We start from the raw sequence: 18,803 nt of genomic DNA on the forward strand, positions 1-18,803 counted from the left end.
TACACAAGCTCCAAGAAACCTGCAAACCTCCAAAGTACAAGAGCAAGTCTCTATAATCTTTTCTATGGCATCAGCCTTCGTAGGAGAAGGCTTCCTGCCATAATATCCACACATAGGACCAACAATCAAAACTTCTTTGGCTCCAAAAACAGACTTCAATCATAACAAGGTCAAATTTACTTCTTCCAGTCTGCAAGAATCCTCTCAACATCTCTAATATGTGAAGCCACAAAGAATTTGTATCCATGATCATCTAAAGAATCATCTTTACCTTCTTCCAAGCATCCCTTGATAGGTAAATCATCAATAAAAGGCATAGTAAGCTCCAAAATACAATCTTGTAGAACCTTACTCATTCCATTCATCATATGGGAAATCATATTAGTAGCCCCTTGCGGGAGCATACACATTCGGACAAGGCCTAAGGGTGTCTTCATTGTAGTCAAATCTCTACTCTCAAGGGCAAGATAAAACTAATCATATCCGAAATAAAGATCACCAAGTGAATAGATAGCCTGTCCAGAAAAGGCTTTGGCAAACTCATTTATAATAGGTCCAACACCAACATTTGGAATAGTGACCTTGTTTACTGGCTGTAGGTCCTACATGAATCTGAGTGTCCCATTCTTCTTAGGAACTGTGAACCACCTGTTGGAATATGGAGTTGAAGATGGCTCTAGAATTTCCATCCTGATCCGCTCATTCAAAATCTCTACCAATATGGGCAAGTGAGCCTTCGGTACAAGAATAGGCAGTAGATTCCAAGGGACATGCGGAATGGTTAAAATAACAATAGGCATCACAACCCTAGGATCAACGCATCCAATCTCATGTGGAAAGAAAGCAAAGGTTTTTTCATGTCTACATAACGTCTCTTCAAAACATCTTACCTCTTCAGGAAGCAAAAAATCTTCGGTCCTAATCTTCATCTCTTTCAATGTCTCAGCTGAAAACTTATGCTCGATACCTGCAAAATCTTGTAAAGAAGGTTGCTTAGCAGCTCTCCTAATCATCTCATCATTGTCCAAAGGTAGTAGTCCTACAACTAGTCTAACCTTCTTGTCAACTGTCTTATATTTAGTCTGAACTTTGGCTTCATTACTACAACCTGCGAATTTCACCCCTTGATGAAAATATCCTGGTAAACACAAATTTTTTTGTGTAAAAACAGCAACACCCAAATCTTTTTGTTGAAATATGTCAGCAAATAAAACATTTTTTTGAGAATCCTCACTACCCAATTTCTTTTGAAGCATGAAATCAGCAAGCTCATAATACATCCCAGATAATAGACCTGTAAGACATATGACAACTCTTCATTGTTAGCATTTAGCAATACCAAAAATTCTTCCAGGGTATTTGAGCATGAAAGACCATCATAGAGACCATTTATCAGGCCTTCTTCCTACAAAACACCTACAATCATAAATTCATTTTCTCTTCTTTTTACATACTGCCTAGCAGCTCTAGGCATATTAGAAATATGTTGAAAACACAAAGTAATTTCGGTGGATACACCATAAACACATGAGGAAAAACTGCCACTACCAGAGGCGAGAGCCTTCCTTGACTAGTACCACCATTGTTGTCGTATTGTTGCGCATCTGAGATGTGGAATCCACCAAAAAGTTGTGTGTGTGACATTTGTTACTTTGTACATACTTAGTCGTTGTATTTTCATTTTGTTCTGCGTGGGCAGTATAGTGGAGAGGGGGTTGGAGCAAGAGGAACTTATCTGTAATGCTCTAGTTGGCATGTATGCCAAGTATGGTAACCTACCAGATGCTGATGCTTGCAAAAATATTCATCTAGACATGTTTATTTAGAATAACATGATCTCTATGTACTGCAAGTGTGGAAGCATTCTGGAAGCTCAACAGGCATTCAACAACTTGTCCTTCTGCAGCAACGTATAATGGAATGCAATGTTGTTAGTTTATGTTGAGTAGGGTCAAGGGGAGAAGACATTACAACTTTACAGACTGATGCAAAAAGAGGGCTTTTGCCCAAGCCAATTGACTTTTGTGATAGCTCTTCAAGCCTGCAATGCTCTTGCTGAAGATGGAGATGCTCTAGAGGGCAAACTAGCAAACACAATGCTTCTAGACATTGGGTAGGCAATACATGTTGATGCCCAGTGGAAGTGCTTTCATCAAAATGTTTTTATTTGCAATACACTTGTAAGCTTCTATGGAAGATGTGGCAGAATATTGCGAAAGCAAAAATTGCGTTTGACGGCTTATCAAGTCCAAATGTTGTCTCGTGGACTCCAATGCTCACCACTTATGTAGAGCTAGACCAGGGGGAGAAGGCTCTTTAGTTTTACAGACAGATGCAAGAGAAGGGTGTCATCCCAGACCAACAAACATATGTGGTCGGGCTTCAAGCATGTGGCATTCTAACACAGAAGGATAACACCATGGCTGAGACAGGACAGTTGAACAGAGTGATAGCACTAATCATAGGGCAAGCATTGCATTCAGATGCACAAAGGGAAGGGTTGTGTTTTGATTTGTTATTTGGTAACACTCTTGTGAATTTGTATGGCAAGTGTGGAAGCATTGTTGAAGTAGAGAATGTCTTGATTGGGTTATGAAGGCGAGACTTAGTATCATGGAGCTCAATGCTTACAGCATATGTGGAGCAAGAGCAAGTGGAAAAGACTGTATTGTTGTACAGATAGATGCTTGATGAAGGTGTGGAAATATGGCTGAGGTAGAGAATGTGTTTCAAGCATTGCGAAAGCTAGACATTGTGTCATGGAGTGCCATGCTCTTAGCATATGTTGAGAAGGGTAAAGGAAAGAAGGCCTTGCTCTTGTACAAACAAATGCAAGATGAAGGTATCCTTCCAGAGATCAGCAGTCATTTGTGATTGCCATTCAAGCATGTGTGTGCTGTCAAGGGTACGATCAGGACCCTTTTATAAGAAACACTCTCCTCCGAGCATATGGGAGTTGTGCAAGTATGTTGGATGCTCAAAAGGTCTTATATACAGAGGATCCCAGTATTTTATATCAATGACCTGAGAGTATGGCATCACTCCAGTTGCAAAGCACTATGGGGTAATGATGGATCTCCTTGCATGGGTAGGAGAGTTTGGTAGAATGAGACTTCTACTATTGCAAATGCCAGTGTAGACTAACTGGTCCATCTGGATGTGCGTTTTGGGAGCATGCCATAAATATGGCAATGTGAGGGTAGAAGAGGGGCTAATGCATCGTTGTTTCATAGCAAAACAAGGGAAGGACTTTACTGTGGAGGGAGTGCTCAATTGGGAGTGGCTGGGCCGCTTTTCTAGTTAAAAAGGGGAGCTATTGTGGAAGTAACAGAGAATTGTGAAGAAAAGCATCAGGAAGAGGCTTTGATCGGAGGGAGAAGCTTTTTGGGGGATTATGGTGGAAGGAAGCTCGAAAGGGGAAAGAAAAAGCAAAGAGCATGAAGACGTGACTGGCTGAAATCTGCACTCTCAGCAGCATTCTGTATCATGAGCAAGACTCTAGGTATACCCGTGAAGCTGTTGCACGAAGCTGAAGGCCATATCATCTCCATCGAGCTCAAGAGCAAGGAGCTCTATTGGGGATTCCTTATCGAATCCGAGGATAACTAGAATTGCCAGCTGGAGAACATCACTTACACTGCAAAGGATGACAGAGTCTCACAATTGGAGCATGTTTTTATACGGGGAAGAAAAATTTGATTTATGATAATTCCTAACATGCTAAAGAACGCACCCATGTTTAAGAGATTTGATGCTAAAATTTGGGAAAAAGGATCAGCAGGTATTGGTGTTGGTCATGGGCGAGTTACAGCTCTAAGGGCCAGGGCTTGTGCACTTGGAACCATTGTGCCAGGGAGAGCTACTCTTCCAGTATGACGATAAGGGAGGGAAAATAGTGTCTCTCTCTGTGACACACAGACACACAGATATATGCACACATTCTTAGATATTTTCCTTTCCTCTGTGCCATTAGAGATTCTCTACAATTCTCCATTCCGAGAGAGAGAAAAAGAGCAGTCCCCTGCTTCAGCGCGCCTTCCATTAAGGATCGATTTCACGGTACAAACACATTTACCTTGATCTCGATTGATCTATTGTAGAAGGAAGTCTTTTGGATGAGAATTGTCTCCCTCATTGGCTATATCAGTTGCTGCAGAGTGTTATCCCTTTTCCCAACATCCTCTTCCTGGATTCCCCCAACCATGAGCCCAACTGTCCGCCTTTTGTGAACCCAATCTTCTACTATGATTGCTTCCAAACTGTGCAGTCGCAGCAAAAGTTCAAGATTCAAAAGGATGGGCATCCTCTCTTCACAAAAAAAGCTATAGTATGCACACTGGACTTCCTTGAGGACCTGACTGCCCTCATCATTGAAGGAGTGTATGTCGGATGGAAGAGGTTCTTTCGAACCATTGATGAATCTAGCATTGGAGGGGCAATAATGATGACAACAGAGTTACTTGAGAGGCTGTTCCTTAGTGCACCTGTTGTTGAGGAATTTAAAAGGGAAGAAAAAGAAAGAATACAAAGAGGCTGGAGATAAGGGGATTGGGTTCGTGTCCCCAGGGCTGTGCTTGGCGGCTAATGTGCAGAAGGATCTTCTGGCCAAGGTGGACCAAGCCCACGTGGAAGCAATAGCTCGAGTTCTTGAATAGGTGGCTATCCTCAAGCAGAATGTTGCCGACTTTCTTTGGGAACAAGGAGAGAATTACTTCCAACATTGAGAATGATGGCTCTAGATACCTTGGTGCAGTTGTTGCACTTAGCATAGTAGGAGATTTTATGTTCGATCAAGCTGCATATAGCAATTTTCTTGGTGCTATTCTAAATACTGGAATCTCTCAAGAAAAAAAAAATGGTGACATTCTTGTCCAGGGTGACGTTGGTGCACAAGTGATTATTGTTCCTGATCTAGCCAATTACCTTATTTCTTTTATTACTTAGGTTCGTAGAACTCCAGTTATTTGTAAAGTGGTTCCATTGGTAGATCTATTGCTGCTCACAAATTCTCTCATCTTGCTTATTCGTATGATTGATCTTCTATCCTAAAATTAGTCAAGGTCCTTTGTGGCCATGACTTTGGTTTCAAAAACCCTTCGACATTTTTGGTGAACCCGACGTGAAAGCGTCGCATTTAAATTTCACAATGGGGGATACTTCATATCAGTTTCAGCCTCTTCTACGATTCCTGCTTTGTCCACTACTTCAGCTTCATCATCGACTTTTGATTCAAGTACTTCTACGGATGATTTAAAGCAAATTTTGCAGAATATGTCTATGTATAAGCAGCTTCAAAATCAGCAGACACAATTATAGATGCAGTAGCAGCAGCAGTTGCATCAACAACAGTTGTCTCAGTAAAGGCAACTATATTCGGAGCAAGAGAATGCAATCAGTGCGACTAAGGCGATTGAAGCAGTTGAGAATGAAAAGAAGCTATTTGATGGCCGTAATGTTTCCGCTTATTTGAAGACGTATGAGATCAAGATGGGATTTTTTTTTAGTACCAACAGGACTTATGAGCAAATATTTCCTTCGTCTTGTCACACCCGCCTTGAGGGTAAAAGTGGCTGATCTTTTCCTTCGAAATTCGCATTGGCAAGATTTTAAGAAGGCCCTGAAAGAGGAATATTTTCTTGAGGACTTTAGGATGGCTACACGGCGATCATTTCGAGAGTGGGTCTACATGCAAAATAAAGGTCTAGCTACTTCAGAATTGATACGAGAATTTGAAGAGAGGTATAGTCAGCTTGATGCTATTGAACAAAGAGCATTGGATGTTGAGAAAGTTGAGCTTTTCTTGCAAGCTACAGATCCTGCTCTTCAGGAAGAATTAGGAGAGCTTCTTGAGGATCGCACGAAGCCTATGGGTCTTAAAACGGATTGGCAAGATGCCCAAGATGCGGTCTCGACTTTGACCAAGAGGAGGATATGGTAGACCCGCCTACAGAATGGATCCATGACACCGATGCCATCTTCTGCTCCTATGTCTGCTTCTACCCCTGTCATTTCTTCTCTTCCTCAACTAGTTTCTTGGCCTATGCCAATGCCTACTATTTCTAATCCTCCCATTCCTCCTGTTCCAAGATCGATGCCGGCTCCTTCTGCTCCAAAACCATCCACTCCGTCGGTTCCTTCCTCTCTTGATGACAGAATCAAAGGCATAATGGATTTGACATTGGAGTCAGTTAAAGCAGAATTTGTGGAAAATTTGAAAGAGTAGTTTGCTTCGATTTCGCCTACTATTTCTTGTAGTGCTCCTACTACACCTAGGAGTGCTCCTAGTGCACCTAGGAGAGATCGAAGATGTATTTGGTGTGATAGTACACGGACCATCAGCATTGCAGGGATTGCGAATCTTTTCAAGATGCAAGGAGGAAGAATTTGGTATTTTGGGGAAAAGATGGCAAGATCTGGTTGACTGAAACAGGAGCTCCGCTTGCTACCAATTTTAGGAAAGGCGGAATGAAGAAATTAGTAGATGATATGGCTGCGCGTACTTCTTATATGGCAGCTAGAGGAGATGCTTCTGCATATGGAGTCCACATTGAGAAAGGATCAGAGAATCAGTGAGCATTATGGACATATGCTTTGGAGACGGCAAACAAGGGGAAAATTCAGCAGACTGTTTTGACTAGTGTAGGTTCTAGCATCATATCTGAGACAGGTTGGGATTCGCTTGTTGACAGGTACACTATTTATGCCTACTTGGCTAAGTCTCAGGGAGTAGATGTACTTGTTGAGGAGAAGCATAAGAGGGATGAAGAGAATCCAAATGAAGCTAAATAGACTAGAGGGGGTGAGTTTGTTACTCCACTACTGTAGGGCCGTCTTTGAGACCAGGGCCAAAATGATAGATGGAAGATGCTCAAAAGAAAGAAAAGAGGCAAGAGCCTAGAGAGAGAAAACAGCTAGGCTTTAGATTGATGTCTAATATTGAGACATCTACAGACATGAAGAAAATCTTTAATGATAAGATACTGGGCACTGAGGTGACTTTTACTATTTCTGAGGTTTTGGGCATCTCGAAAAGAGAGTTTCAAGATCAGTTCCAAGAGGTCCTGAAGAGAAAAATACATGCATTGCCTACTACTGATACACAGGAAGTTTTGATTGGGGTGTTGGATGAGGATGAGGATGAGGTTATGGTTGAAAATGCTTCTGTTTTTCCGCAGACAGAGAAGAGGGTTCAGCCTATGCATTATGCTGAAACTGATGGGCCTATCTTGATACCGCGTAGTCATTTTTCACAGAGTCATTGGGCTAGGGCAACTACAGAAACAATGTTAAAAATTGGAGAGAAACAGGTGTCTTATGTTGCTTTGGTGGATCATGGTTCAGAGATTAATCTCATAGTTCGTGGAGTTTATGAAAGTAATAGATGGCCTATGGATGCAGAGCATGGGTGGCGTATGAGAGCCGCCAACAACACTGCAGGTGATTTGTATGCTGCATGTCCTAGTGTCAGGATTTCTATTGGAGATGTAGAGGAGGATTTCCATTTCTTTGTGTAGGATTCATGCTCTTACCCCATAATCCTTGGACAGCCATTCATCACAGAGATGTGCATGGAGACGAAAGTAGTGGATGATGGATCTGCTTATGCACTGATTCGCAGTAAAGATGGTATGAGAGCAGTTCAGTTTATGACTGTGTGTGTAAACCATGCTAGAAATAGGGATACTCTTCGAGATGCACCTTTGCCCACTGTGAGGGATTTGGGTTTTCATTAGGTACCACTGTTTCGCGAAACGACGGTGGTACAAAGCAGAGGAGATTGGAGTTCTCGCCTCCTGGCAGTAGTGTTTTCTCCTCCAATTTTGTTGGAATTCCAGCAAACAGTTCGATGAGTTATCAGAAGATTTCTAAGTTGCCTAGAGCTGCCAGGCACTACATATGCAGGAAGGAGAAAGATTTGAAAAATGCTGGTATTTTCGAGGATGATGAGCATATAGATGGGATGTATGATAGTATGGTTTGTGCAGATACGATGATAGAGATGGGAAATATGCTGAAAACTTATATGCAGAGTTGTCACAGTAATGTATCAGTGCAGTCCCTGGACATGTTTCATGAAATTTTAGATTTTGTGTCACAGATAGAGTCAGAGGTTGAGGTGACTCAACAAAAAGTATTGAGTACTGTTGAAGAAATTCAGCAAACAGAGTTTTCGGCTGATTATGATCGGTCTACAGAGACACGGAGGGCTGAAAACTTTCATCCAACAGAGTTTATTGCTAAAATATTTCAGCATCCAGAGTTTAGGGTTGTTCCTATGCAATCCATAGAGCAGAGGGCTGAGGATATTCAGCCACCAAAGTGCAGAATTGTTGATTTACAGCAAGATTTGAGTAATGTAGAGGATCATAATGAAGTTAGGGTTGACATGAAATACAAGACTGTGGATAAGAAGGTGAAGCCGGTAGCTGGACTGCTTCCACCTGACAGTGATCAGCAAATAGAGAGGGCTGCCAAGCAGCCAATTTTGAGGAATCAAGAGCATATAGGTCATAAATTTTCAGCAGAGACTCTTGCTGAATTAAAAATTGGAAATGGTGATTTCTTGCTACCCACAAAGAAGGAATGCTTTCAGGATATGCTTGAGCGATATGGAAGGGGGTTTACTTTTTTCTCGCATGAGATTGGATGTGTGAATCCAGATATTGTTGCCCCTATGGTGATCTTTACTATTCCTTATATTCCATGGAACCTCCGACCTATTCCAGTGCCTAGGGCACACCTGGCAAAGTTAGTTGACTTGTTGAATGAGAAAATCAGGATGGGAATCCTAGACCCATCATCTACACCATACTCAAATAGGTGGTTTACAGTTCCAAAGAAGAATGGTACTCTCTGATTTATACAGGACATGCAGCTAGTAAACAGAGTTACTATGAGGAATGTTGGTATAGGTACAGTTATGGATGAGTTTGCAGAAGCATTTGCTGGACGTGCCATCTATTCTTTAGGTGATTTTTATTCGGGATATGATCAATTTCAGCTGGCTTTGAAAAGCAGGGACATAACCACAATGAGAACTCCTATTGGGCTTGTCAGAATGTGTACCTTGCCTTGAGGTGCCACTAATTCTGTTGTGCATATGATGAATGCCATGCATAAGGTCCTTCGTAAGTACATACCTCAGCTTACCATGCCTTTCTTCGATGATGTGCCCATTAAGGGGTGTGCAAAAGAAGAGAAGGATGAGAGTCTAAATGAGCAGGGATGCAGATACTTTGTGGCTGATCATATTTCAGCTTGTGAAAAGATTTTGGCCAGGTTAGAAGAAGTGAACTTGACACTATCAGGGAAAAAAACTATTTTTGGAGTAAATGAGGTCGTCATTGTTGGACATATGTGTGGGTATTATGGCAGGAAACCTTCACCTGAGAAGGTGGATGCTATAGGCAAGATTACAGAGTATTGTTCTACCACTTCAGAGGTACAGAGGTTCATTGGAGTTTGTGTGTTTTACATGATTTGGATACCCCATTTTGGACACATAGCAGATTGTTTATATCAGCTACTTCGAAAGGGGCAGAAATTTTTTTGGGATGAGAGCCACACTAGAGCCATGCGGAAATTGAAAGAGTTATTGCAGATTGCTCCTACTCTCAGGAAAGCAGATTATAATTGCCAAAGGCCTATTGTATTGATAGTTGACACTAGTCCAATTGGCATAGGTTGGGCTGTGGGTCAGGATGATGCTGATGGAAACATGTATGCTATTCAGTTTGGGGCGAAAGTCGTAAACGAGAGACAAAGGAGATATCCACAAATCAAGAGGGAGTTACTAGGAATTTTTACGGCTCTCAAATATGACAAGGAGTACTTTATTGGAGCCTCAATTGTGGTAGAGACTGATTGCTTGCCATTGATAGGTATGATTATGAGTTGCTCTACTCCGGATATAGCTATACTGAGATGGATTGCATACATCAAGTCATTAAATCTAGATTTTAAACACATAGCAGGGAAGGATAATCCAGTGGCGGATATGCTATCTAGAGCCAGATATGATGATGAGGAGACACTACTTGCAGAAGAAGATGATGCAGAAATTTCAGCCGCTATGGTTGATCTGTCATGTCTATGATATTGTGGCTTTCATAGAAGAACTCTATGTTGGAGATTGGTTGCAGATTGGCAAGTACCTTAGTACACTAAGAAAAAGAGATGAATGGACAGATGAAGAGTTCAAGAAGATCAGAAAAATCCTAAGCCTACTCCACAGCCAAATCCAAATGTACCTAGACTTCCCGCTATTGCCAATAATGTAACCAAAGCCAAGCCAATAGTATGCTATAAATACCACCAACCTGGACATCTCGCAGCAAATTGTCATTCAAAGAAGCCACCAGCTCATATCAACTATCTTGGAGCCATGGATGAAGACGAACATGAGGATATGCCTGATTTCACTGAAGATGAGGACGACACTACTACTACTTCCGATACTTTACCAGGTATGCCTACTCCACATTCATTTTTTACTATGAAATGTTTGGTGTATGGAAAGGAAAAGACTATTTTGCATGATGACGATAGTACTCATGATTTTATTTCAGCAAAATTGGTAAAGGAATTGAAATTACAGACTGTACCTACGCATTATTGCATAAAAGCTACATTTTTAGGCACTAGATATAATGGTACACAGGAAGTGCAAGACTTAGAGATTCAAATTGGCCAATACACTAAAATAAGAAATTTCTTAGTTGTTCCATTACAGTCGAGTGACATTATTTTTGGTATGCCTTGGCGACACCAGCATAACCCAGATATAGATTATTCCACACACACAATGAATATTAATTTTCAAGGAAAATCTATTACATTATATGGTATGCATGCATCTAATGTTTTTCCACTACTTTCGCATACTCAAGCTAAACGTGCATTACGCAAGAGTAGTAAATCCTATCTCATTTGGGTGAATGAATTGCAAGTAAAAGAAAGTCATATGCACCCTAGGCATAAGGAATTTCTTGCATATTTTAAGGACTGTTTTGCAGAAGACCTACCACCAGGTTTACCTCCTTCACGTCCAGAAGACCATAAGATAGATTTGATCCCTGGCACACAACCACCTTGCAAAGCACCATATAGGCATAACCAGATAGAGCAAAAAGAAATGCAGAGTCAAGTTGAGGAATTATTAAATAGAGATTTGATTCAACCTAGCAGTTCTCCATTCGGTGCACCTGTATTGTTAGTCAAGAAAAAGAATAATACCTATCGTATGTGTATTGACTACCGAGCTTTAAATAAGATCACTGTAAAGAATAGGTACCCTATTCCTAGAGTTGACGACCTTATGGACAAACTGCAAGGATCTTCTATATTTAGTAAAATTGACCTTAAGTTTGGTTATCATCAGGTGAGGCTAGATAAATTTGACATATTCAAGACTGCATTCAGAACACAGTTTGGTCATTACGAATTTTTAGTCATGCCATTCGGATTGACTAATGCACCTGCTACCTTTAGTAGAATGATGAACCGTATCTTTTTGAAATATCAATATTGTGTAATTGTTTTCTTTGATGATATTTTGGTGTTTAGTCAAAATGACAAAGAACATTATGAGCATTTGTCATTAGTTTTTCAATTATTGAAAGAAAATCAACTGTATGCAAATCCTGAAAAGAGTGAATTTTTTAAGACAGAAATTGAGTATTTAGGTCATATTGTATCATCTGAAGGAATTAAAGTTGATCCTAAGAAAATTGATGCAATATTGAATTGGCATGTTCCTAAACACGTGCATGAGTTACGCTCATTCCTTGGTCTTGCTAGTTTCTATAGGAAGTTTGTACGTAATTTTTCATTACTTACTTTACCATTAACCAAACTTCTCAAGAAAGGAATTGTTTATCAATGGACCGAAAATCAACAGAAATCCTTTGACTTACTCAAACATGCATTAACCAATGCCCCTGTTTTACAGTTGCCCGACTTTCATAGACCATTCTTTCTAGTAGTGACCGATGCTAGTGGATCAGGAATAGGAGCCGTACTTATGCAAGACAATCATCCTATAGCATATTCTAGTTGTAAGCAACCCAATTTTGCTGTGGGGTATACCTGCATGTGAATTGTCTCTTTATCCCATGAGACTTCAGAAAATCACTGAACTCATTTGAGAGGTACTCTCCCCCTCCATCTGACCTCAGGCACTTTACTTTCAAGCCTGTTTCTCTTTCAACTGCAGCCTTGAAAGTTCTAAAGTGCTCAAACGCTTCACTCTTTTCCTTCATAAAATATACCCACAGCTTTCTAGAACAATCATCAATGAATGTAACAAAGTATGAACTGCCTCCAAGAGATACATTTTGTGTAGGCCCCCAAATGTCTGTATATACAACATCAAGAATATTTCTGCTTACATCTCTATCATGTGAAAAAGGTTGCGTTGCCTGCTTACCAAACTGACATGCTTCACATACCTTCTGAAATTCTGCAACTCTAAATGTAGGCAAACCTGTAATCAACCCTTTGGACTGCATTAGTTTCAGCCTTTGTACATTTGCATGTCTAATGCGTTTGTGCCAAATTTCAATGTCTGCAACAACACCTTTTCCTTTGGCATACATAGCAGCATTCATAGTAGGAATTCCGGCATCTAGAGTGAACATACGTCCAACTCTACTTCCCTTTGCTACCAACGTGCACTTGTCATTGAAGTCTTCTACAAAGCAGCCCTTTGCATTAAATCTGACTTGTAGCCCTTGCTCTACCATTTGACCGACTGACACCAAATTCTTTGTAATAGATGGCACATGTAATACATCTGAAAGACTCTTTGTCTTACCATCATGCAAGGACAAGGGAACTTTTCCAATGTGTGAAATTGGGTGGCATGAGCCATCACCCATCTGCACATAACCTGCATTCTGCAAATCCTGCATCTCTCCAAACCATTCTGCATGGCTGGTCATATGATTGGATGCACCTGAATCGACATACCAAACATCTTCATGTGTTCCCTTTCCTGTAACAGCATTCAGCATATGCTGCATAACAAACAAACGTTCATTTTTGTCTTCATTCTGTCGTGAAGACGATGCATAGTTTCCTTGCTGCAACTTACCACTCCGAATATCATCTTTCTTGGCATAACATTGGGCTGCAATATGACCTGTTTTGCCACAGTAATGGTACATAATACCAGAGTTGTTAGAACCTCTGTTCTGCCATCCACGTCTTCCTCTAAAGCTCCCCCTGCCTCTAAAGTTACCACGACCTCTTGAAACCTGCATATCGCCAAATTGCTGATTCAATCTATTTTGCTGGTTATCACTACCACGTCCTGTACCACGGCCTCTTGAAGAGAACCTACCATGTCCCCTTCCTGAACTGGAGTAGAAAGCCTGGACCTGTTCACCACTTCTTTCAGATGTCTCACTCTGCATGTTGATTTCTTCAGTGATCATTAGAGAGACCAACTCATCAAAATCTGGAAATGGCTTTCTGACATATACGGAAGTTACAAAAGACTTCCAAGCCTTTTCATTGTTAAGTCCACCCAAGGTAGACGACACCAAATCATCATCATCGGGCATTGCATCAATCGCTGCCAATGCATCTGCAATGCTCCTTACCTTCAATGCATACTCATTGATAGACATCTTCCCTTTCTTCAATGTATTCAACTCTTGCTTGAGTTGAATCTTTCGTGCCTTTGTATTTACAGAAAACATACTTTCAAGTATGGTCCAAGCTGCATATGCATTCTCTGCATTTCTAATGTGTCCCAACATATTATTGTCAATTACTGCAGACAACCAATACATGACCTTCTTGTCTGTTGCATTCCATTCCTTTCGTGCCTTTATCTCTTCTGCAGTTGGAGGATCACTCACCTCCCGCTCCTTTTCTTCACCTGAAACGAACTCGTAGAGGCCTTTTCCAATAAGAAAGTTCGTGACACGGAACTTCCATGAAGGGTAGTTGTTCTTGTCAAGCTTCTCAATGATGGGGCTTCCACTGTTCTCTGCCATTATCACAAGAATAATACCAAACAGCAAGCAAATCTTCTGCAATCCTCGACCTGTAGTGCACAACAATACACTAGACAGCCTTTTTCACTGTCTGCTCAACAATACATGCAATCTGCAACCTGTTTGCAGATAAACCTCGTGTTTACTCACTGGTAAACACCTTTAATCTTACAGATCTGAAATCTGTAACCTGCGCACTTACTGTCGGTCGATACAGCTGAAGTCACAGTGTACCCTGAAACTGCTGTCCGCAACTTGCGGCTCTAAAACGGGCCCTGAAACGGCCTCAAATGCCCAAAATCTCTACGGATAAGCCCTAAAGGGCTTATCTGCAGAATATACAGTGCTCTTCGCGCACACCAAATCTCACTACAATCTGAGATTTTTGCTCTGCCCTGCTTCCGGTGCCTCCACAGGCACTATCCAAGAGAAAGAGTGGAAGGATGGGAGAGCTTCTTACCCGTGGCTTGCTTGCTCGAACCTTGCTTCTTCCCCTTTGCTTCAACCTTTGAAATCAGCCTCTCTTAGTGGTGCCGCTCTGATACCATGTCAAGAATCGCGTGGTGGAGGGGATTGCTCAAGATGCTGCGCCGAACACACACAGAATGCACAAGGAGAAGCTCACTCAAGAGACAAGAAGAGAGATGGAGGCCAAAACGTTTTCTTGCTGATTTCTGCTTCTTCTTCCACCCACTTCACAATATACACAAAGTATATATAAGATACAAGATAAAAGGAAAGTGGCCTACTAAGTCAAACAATGCATAATCGACTACACTAGTCGACTGGCGCTATAACTATGCCAGATGTAAATAGGTGTAACAACCTGAATATAATAAGTAGTGAGTCAGTGGCCATGTGAGAGTCATAATGACCACCGACGTGCTAAGTGTAGACGTGTGGACCCATCTAACCAGGCGGTCCATCATCAATGTCCACATGTGTTGAGCTTGTCATCTCAACATGCGGCAGCTGGGTCTCTTGCACAATGGGGACTGGACTACTAATGGGGCAGTGCTACTTGCGAATGCAGCTTCCTGAACCTTGGTAGAGTTACGTGGTATTGGTGTGGGAGTAGCATGCTGGGATTTAGGCCAATAGACGTGGTTGGTCTTCATGGGCATAATTAGTTGTGAGTCTATGGGATTGGTGTCTTGAGGCTTATACGACTTTAGGTCTTGACACCTTGTATGGCTGGGTATGGTCAAGTGTGAGGGCAGCATTTGATCAATGCCTTTGGCTGTTTTGGCCTTAGGGATTCATATCTAGGCATTACCCTCATAATAGCCTTGCACTTGCAATAGGTCTTAGGAACCCATCGCAGCTTTTGACTGTACGTCGCTGTCTATAGCTTTGTCTTGGCCTCCTAGGTTTTGAGGTTGCATTCTTAGCCTTGCAAAGGTGTGGGTGATTGCTCCTCGGTGGTAGGATCTGATGTTTAGGTACCCATCTAGACTAAGGTTCATGGGCATTGGCTTTGGCCTTAGCAGGTTGATGGCATAGAGGCTTGGCGGATTGAAACAAGTCACAACCCCCCTCCTTATACTTGGTTGCAGGTGTTTCTACTAATGGCTTTGCGGATCTCGTAGGAGTCACACAGCCCTTGCTGAAGGCAGCTATTATGCAAACATTTCCAATGGCTAGGTGGATACTTTGCGACTCATAATCAACTGTGAGAGCTTTCGCTCAACCGCCAAGACCCACAGACCGCTTATTGTTTCAAGCGTTCCAAGCCGAGCACTAATGGCTACCTCTCATATAGCCGACGCACCATCCATATCTACGAGTGTAGTGAGCTTACCTCCATGCCGATCGAGTTACCTCCTCTCTCGCGCACTCCGATGGCTCCATGATCCAAGTGCAAGCTTCAAGCAAGCTCCATCCTCAAGCTCCACACTCCAAGCTCTATCACCGCGAGTAAGACAAGAGAAGAGAAGAAGAGAGGAGAAGATGGATAGTTTCTCCTCCCCGGTCCCTCACCCTCACACACTCACTCCCTCACACTCACACACTCACTCCCTCACACTCTCACACTCCCTCTCTCAAGCACAAGCTCAAGCAAGCAAGAAGAAGAAGAAGAAGAAGAAGAGGAGAGCCACTTTTGGCCACACACAAGAATGAGCTTCTCATTCACTTTTCAACTTTATATACAAAACCCTAAATCTCTCTTGGGTGGTCATCCCCTTATCCCCTTTTTTACATGGCCAGCTGTGGCTTAGGCCCTTTTTCCCATTGTCCTCCTATCTTTCTAGCTTCCTTCCTATCACCCATCTACCTTTACAAATTGCACGGATGAGAGCTTGGCACTCCTTAAATTAAATCATGATGCGCTTGCGCTTTTTTACAAAAGTATTGACTTGCGCTTTTTCTTGTGCGCCTTTTTCCCTTATTTAGGACTTTTCTTCGCTTCTTGTATTTCTAGATTTTTCTTGGGGCGCCTTCATCTTCCGTTTCACTTTTGCCTTGGCCTTGTCTTCTACTTCAGCTTTTCTAGATTTTCCACCTTTTTTTGTTTGAGGGTTAACATTACCCTCTCTTGTATGAGTGCCAATCCCATGGCACTCACCGCTGTAGGTAGCAGGCTTTAGTATGCACTGAAGACATGGGTGAAAGGGACATCGATGATTGCCGTGGAGGAGTGTTGGTGGTGATGTGGAGGAAGGTCGTTGGGGATACATTGGTGGCCTAGGTGACTGGTGGTAGGGTTGTTGGAGTTGGTGGTAGGGCTGTTCTTGGTTGGGGATTGCACCGATGGCTAGCACAAGTGTTGGTTTGTTGGGGATTTTGCACATGATGATTCTTGGCGGGATTGTAGGATGATAAAGGATAAGAGTTCAGAGTTGGGTATTAATGAAGAGCGAGCGACACTCTCGTTGGAGTCTTTAATACCTACAATTAACAACCTCTCATAGGTAGTCTCTCCCTAGGGGTAGTGCTAGTCTTCTCTATCGTGCACAAGACATAGTTCAATTAGTTTGGGAGACAGGTCGAACTCTAAGCAAGCTGAGAGTATTGTCCTGCACTTAAGGACCCAAACTGTATATATACTTTGGTGCAGATATTATGTGAGTGCTCGTGCATACTTAGATATTATGTAGCTAGAAGAACGTGGGCTGGTTCCTCATAACAATGTGTGAATGAAGCAAAGTTGTCCATGTTGAGAAGAAGTACATGTGAAGGTGTATGAGACATCCTTTGCGTTGTGATTGCACGGCGTAGCCTAATTGAACACAAGGACACCGCACTTTCGATAGTTGGGAGCTATTGGACTTGCTTGATGAGGATGGTGTACTTTTCATGGCCATTCGTGCGGTGCTTACCACAAGTGATTGCGATGGTATTAAGGCAGAGTGCAAGAGGGAATTGTGCGAATGGGTCAGGGTGACAGCTCTAACCATAGGCGAGACAAGCTCCTGTTGAGTGTTGAAATGACTTGTTTTTTGGCTGATTTTTGTTGTTTTTGAGAGCTGAATGGTTGATTTTATGAGATGATTGATTGGTTTGAAAGTGGTTTGAGAGTATTTTGGATGATATTGATTGTGTTTTGGAATTTCATGATGTTTATCAGTGGAGATATAAGGTTCTGTGATGATCTGATAGGTTCTGATTGGTTCTGTATACCTTTTGTATAGCTTCTGTTTTGTTCTGTTTTGTTTTGATTGTCTTTTGTAAGGAGGGATGAATTGATGATTGATGATGATTGAGATCTTGTGAAAGCTTATTGAGTGAATTTTGATAGTTTGGAATGGTTTGAGTATGAGTTATGAGGTTTTGATGACCTTCTGTAACCTTCTATAGGTCTTCTGTAGAGCTTCTGTCTCTATTCTGTTCTGTACTGTAGCTGTTCTGGTACTGTTCTGTGAGACTGTTCTGTATGCTTCTGTATGTGTTCTGATGAATGAGAGTGTAGCTTGGGAAAGTTTTCTAGTCTTGGAAAGAGATGAATACAAGTGCAAAAGAGCTGAAAGAAGTGAAAGAAGTAGCTGCTGAAGACTCAAGTGAAGACTGGAGTGAAGTGACAGTAGTGAGCTATGAAAGGACACTGTAGTGGCTCTGGTGACTCTTCATATCAGACATACCTCTTGGGAGGGGTATCCACGACCTAAGAAGGATTATTGAGGGTGATTTTTGAGAGATTGTAGTGAGGATATGATGTATTATTGATGGAGAGAGAGAGAGAGAGAGTCAGAGATAGCCAATTCTACTAAAACAGAGTGATTGTATGTGAGAGATTGAGAGAGAAGACTATGAAGATATTGAAGATGAATACTATGTGATGTATTTCCATTCAAAGATGGTGTATTCCTTTGCTTTCTTTGTTATATTGATGGATTTTGTGAAGATATTGAAGAATATGGTTGATTCTATCAAATCCGTGGGAGATCTACATGATGCTATATGAAGATTTGTTGTGCCTGGTGTTCTTTTCTTCATTGTGATCATATAAAACATAATAAACAAGCTTGTTGATGATACAAGATAGATTTTCTTGCAAGAGAATTCCCTTTTCCTTGGTGTTCCTCTTGGGGCTCCATATTTTTGGTGCGCAGCCGGGGAAACTTGCCATCAATAAGCACCAGAAGAGGCTGAAAATGAAGGAAATGGCATTGCCAAGAAGAGAAGAATTCAATGGATGTTTGTAAAGTTCCTTCTTCCATTGAAGAGTTGGAATTTCTCATAATCAGAGCCACTTTCCACAAGAAGTTCATCCCACAATGGCGGAAACACATCACCATCATGATGCATGCTCTATGTGGTGGACAGTTTCCTCTTCCTGTTGAAGCAGCAGAAACTTGCATA

Source organism: Lygodium microphyllum, chromosome 25 (genome assembly GCF_053477565.2).
Source record: "Lygodium microphyllum isolate KBCC chromosome 25, Lygodium_microphyllum_v1.1.10, whole genome shotgun sequence".
In the NCBI taxonomy this organism is placed as follows: domain Eukaryota; kingdom Viridiplantae; phylum Streptophyta; class Polypodiopsida; order Schizaeales; family Lygodiaceae; genus Lygodium; species Lygodium microphyllum.